The sequence below is a fragment of the Nicotiana tabacum genome, chromosome 20 (genome assembly GCF_000715075.1).
Source record: "Nicotiana tabacum cultivar K326 chromosome 20, ASM71507v2, whole genome shotgun sequence".
Taxonomy (NCBI): domain Eukaryota; kingdom Viridiplantae; phylum Streptophyta; class Magnoliopsida; order Solanales; family Solanaceae; genus Nicotiana; species Nicotiana tabacum.
Genome location: NC_134099.1, coordinates 23,416,481 through 23,421,508, shown reverse-complemented (window position 1 = coordinate 23,421,508; position 5,028 = coordinate 23,416,481).

Below are 5,028 nucleotides of genomic sequence, written 5' to 3'. Positions count from 1 at the left end.
CAGAGTAATGGTTTCTATGAGGTTTTAGACTAGTACCCTTGAGCGGACAACTCAAGAGGGAAGGCACGGAACCGTCGACTGCACCGCTGATTGACTGGTTTTACCACAAATATGCCTTTCCGAATTTAGGGGGAAATGATATAGGAAGAGCACAACCACTCATTATAAGCGTTGCTATAGTATTTGTTTGGCACGAGTGGAGTATGACGTTGAGCATGATTATACAATAATTAAAACATGTTGGCACGTATTTGCAAGTTAAGAAAGCGATAAATACAACTGTTTCATAATTTAAAGCAACAATAAAGGAAGGAAACAAATAAGATAAGTCAGTTTTGCTTTTGAAAAGAAATTAAATGCTTAAAGGAATTAAACAAGTAATTGCACATAAGGGAGGCACAAAATTCACAAGAACAATCTGAAGTGGTAAAGGCCTAAGATCCCCAGCAGAGTCGCCACGCTGTCGCGCCCCCTTTTTCCCTCTTCGCATCGCAAATCGGGTTTATGACATTTTGGGTATGGGACAACTCATTCCTTTCGGGAACTGGGTTTGCATTTGAAGAGTTGCCACCTAATGATTTAAGGTGCATTATGACACCTATAAGGTTCATTTCTAAGTTTGTTTGATAAACAAAGATAGGGTAAGGGCTTGAAATTATCCTAAGGGGAAGTTGTTAGGTACCTCTCAGGATCCACTAGTATGGTTTCCGGCCAGACAGTTTTTTGTGAATTTCATACAATTAGTAGATAGAAAAATATAGGCTCAAACAGTAGGGGATTTAAGTTTGAACACATAAGAGTTTGAAAAAATAATTATTAAAAGGCAAATTTTGAAAAAGAAGGTACAATTCTACAAATACTTATGAATGTAAAAGGGTGTCTTAGGTTTGCTTGTAATATGGATCACATCAATGCAATACCCGGTATGACACTCCTCAAAGAGGGGATACACGTGGTATTAACGCACCAGTCATCATATCCATATCTACCCTTTCCTGCCCCGTGAAGTTAATTAAAGTGAGGGTTGGTATCGACCCTTATTGCATGCTATTATTCGTCCCATTCCTATCAGTCCCGGAGGGATTTAGGACTACTATTCCTATAAGAGGGAGGATTTTAGGCTGACTCTTGGTTTTTAAAGGTAAAAAGACTAAGGCGACATACAAAACACGTAGGACCGAACAACTAAGAGGCTCATATATACCTCCTCAAATAAAGCACATAAATATCATGACTTAAACACATTTAGGGTCAGAATTTAAAGGTACTAAGGCAGGGTGCTTTAATTGTTGAAGCAGACCAATTTATTACATAACTTAGATAAGAAGTCCGAATCAGGCATTCCTGCTAGTTGTAGCAGTGCTAATTAAACAAAGGCGAGTTCAGTTTTATCATTATTACCTAGGGCTTGCCTAAGTGTGTATTGGTGATGTCCTATAAGCATGATATCTATTACTAATGTAGCAAAGTAGTAACAATTTTACGAGCGATTTGGATCCTATAGGCATGCTTTCTAAACCGTATTAATAAAAGTAGTAGGTTGTTTAAACTGATTCAGAACAATATGAGTCAAACTAATTTTTAATCAAAGGCTGATTTTGATCCTATAAGCATGGTATCTAATTGAACATGCAGTGAAGTAGGCAAGATTTATTTGATTAAAGTGAAATTCCTATAGGCATGATTTCTATTAAAAATTTTTATTTTAATCCTATGGGCATGATCTATATTTGTGTGAAAGTAAAGCATGCAAAACTTGAATTAAAATAGAGCAGGTCCTATAGGCATGTTCTCTATTTGCGTGAAAGTAAAGCATTTAGAACTTGAATTAAAACAGAACAGATCCTATATGCATGTTCTCTACCTTTCTAATAGCTAAAACATGCATAATTACCCCATCCCTTTCACTAGCCAACCCCAATATTTGTTACAAATTATTACAGACAAAATACTGAATTACATCAGAAATGTGTAAAATAAGAAGTTACAATTATAGGAAGCCTGATTCTGACTTTCTAACTAAGTTATGGAATAAACCACCTCAAATGCCACTTGTTTCAAAGCATTTCTCAGACCTAGGTGTGTCAAAGTTCCCTAAGGGTCTCAAGGGACCCCGGGCAGTGCTTACACCCAGGTTTGTATAACCAAATAGAGATGAGTATAGTGTGGAAGGGCCAGCCCTTATATGTCCAAGTTCAGAGGGAGCTCAAGGGTCAAGGCTCACACAATAGGGGCAAAACCTAAGTTCTAAGAATATAGTGGAAGTGCAAAACACAGAGATTTATTTAAAACTGGTTTGAAAATAGTAAGTGGTAAAGGTGATTTGAAAACAATAGTAGTAACACTCAAACTACACAGAATCAACAGTTACACAAAGGGGTCAGGGGTTTTGGGAATACATTGCATGAAGCATATGACCCCAGAAAGGGTCAGGTTCGGTCATGCACAACAATGGCTGATGCTGTCATGCCCACAAACCAGACAGGGAACACAAACACATAAAGGAGATGTGTGGTTTGGGATTTATACACATAGGAAATCATTAATTTAAAATGGGAAGGGAACATATTTCAACATGCTAGTAATGTAATTTGATCGCAGAAACATAAGCAAAAGTACACAAGTATGAGAGAAGTTGGAACAATTACAGAAACATGTTGTTGTTGATGCTTGAAAACTAACTAGAACATACAAGTAAAGAAGCAAAGTGCAGAAAGGAAAAGCAAGCAAATGTCCACAGTCTAGCCTTGGCTTTTAGCCGACTAGACTAAGTAGTAGCACAAGTAGCAGTAGAGAAAAGAGAGAAAGTTTTGAGTGTAAGTGTGTGTTATTGAACACAATTGTTCGTCGTGTTTAAAGAAAAAGAGTGGTATTTATAGTTTTGAAAAGGAGTGAAGACTAAGGTAATAAGTAAAGTCTTAACACAAATATGGAAACAATCACAAGTCAAAATCGATTACCACAAGTGATTCCCTTTAATTAAGGAATCACTGTTTAATGGGTAGAAACAGGTCTAATTAAGGAAAGAAAATCAGTTTGGGGACAGATTAATTATTGCCATAAAAGGGGCAGTAAAAACATGAAGTAAACAATCAAGTCTAAGTACAAAAATATGCTTATTTTGGGAAAGGATTCGGTAAGGTAAAACATCACAGTAAAGGAAAGGAATCAATTAACTTTAAACATATAAGTAGAAATTAGGGCTCATAAGAAAACCTTTTGCAATCAGTCTCAATATTCAGGAAATCATAATCAATCAAGAAAGAAACATGATTCTGCATTTCGTCATATAAATAGAATGAACAGCAGTGTCAGAAATGCAAGGCCAAACACAATGTCAAGGAAACAACATATAATAGTAGCAGAAATAAGAATAGGATTAAGTAGTGAACAAAGTCAAGTAGTCGGGGCTCACACGTATTAGCCAAAGAGAAGAAGAGAGTCAAAAACAAGTAAAGGTCTCACAGTAACAGGTGAGGAAACCTTTTGAGAAGTTAGGGTTTCAACAATAGTCGAGTTAAAAGGATAGTAAAAACTCAAAATTAGATAAGTCACATAAAGAAAAGAGAGTCTGAAACAAGGAACCTTTAACCGAGTCAAGTATACATTCAAACAAGCAGTCTCAGACCAAAAGACCTAGGGTTTTCCACAATAATCGAGTTTAAAAGATGGTGAAACTCAGAATCAAATAAGTCAGATAAGAACGAAGAACTTAGTCGAATAAATACACATTTAAACATGTAGTTTCAAAACTCGGATGAGACAAAAAGGGAACTAGGGTTTTAACATGTTGACTCAAGTAAAAGGAAAGCATAACAAGTAGTTTGAACATAGTAAAATCATAAAACAACATCAAGAATCAGAGAAGAGAGTTTTTAAAAGAGAGGTTAAGAAAAACCCTAATCGGAGAAAATGAAGAGTCATTTTGAAAGAAAAGTTGAAGAACCTTCGAGAAAACACTTAAGAAATTCAAGGATCTGCCTTGAAAGGCCATGAATGGCCGAAGAAAGGTCATGGATGGCCGGAGAAAGGCCATGAATAAAAGTCGAGCAAGGATTGGACTAGATTCCTTCGAGGTCTGGCCATGATACCATAGAAACAAACATCCAGGAGCCATATGAGGCTGATACACATCTCAAATGACCATGAGAGGCCATGTATTAGGAAGGGGTTGAGGTAGATTAGGGTGAGATTAGATGGCGGGGGATAGGGTTCATGAGGGATTTCAGAGAGAGTTGAGAGAGAAGGGGGATTCAGGGCGGCGTTTGGTAAAGAATGAGGTAGGGTAAGGGGTCGTTTATGATTAAAAATAGAAAGGGTGAATATTGGCCGTTGATTTGAATCATCAACGACCTGGACTAAAGAGGGTAGGTAGGGGAATCCGGGTTAGGTCATTTAATTGGGTTAGGGGTCGGGTTTAAAATGGAATTGGGCCAAGAAATTGGGTTTTATTTGGGGTCATATTTACGCTAAAATTGAAATGTAATTGGGCTATTATTTAAATAGACAATTTTCCCCTTTTAAAATGATAAAAATAGTAAATTAATATTTGGAAATAAATTGAAAGCACTAAAATAATTTATAATATATAATTATCAATTTAAAAAATAAAGGACTTAAATTTATGAATATAAAATACAATTGAATCTTAAAAGGGCTAATATTGCAATTATATGCAATTTAGCTTAAAAATACTAAATAAATTTGTAAAAATATGCAAAAAATTACATTAACTATATTTTAGCATATATACAAAATTCCAACAAATGAATTACCAAAATAATAATTTTGGAAATAATTATTGGATTTTTTATGGATAAAAGAGGGAAATAAATTGATTTGATAACCTTTAAAAATTATGGAACAATGATAAAATATTTGGATATGCTTACATATGCTATTTTGAATGTATTTTTCATATTAAAAATATATAGAAAAAATTGGGTATCAATAGCTGCCCCTATGTTTACCTGGGAAGGATGAAAAAGTTGTCGTGTAAAGATATGATGGCCAATTTTGATCGAGCGA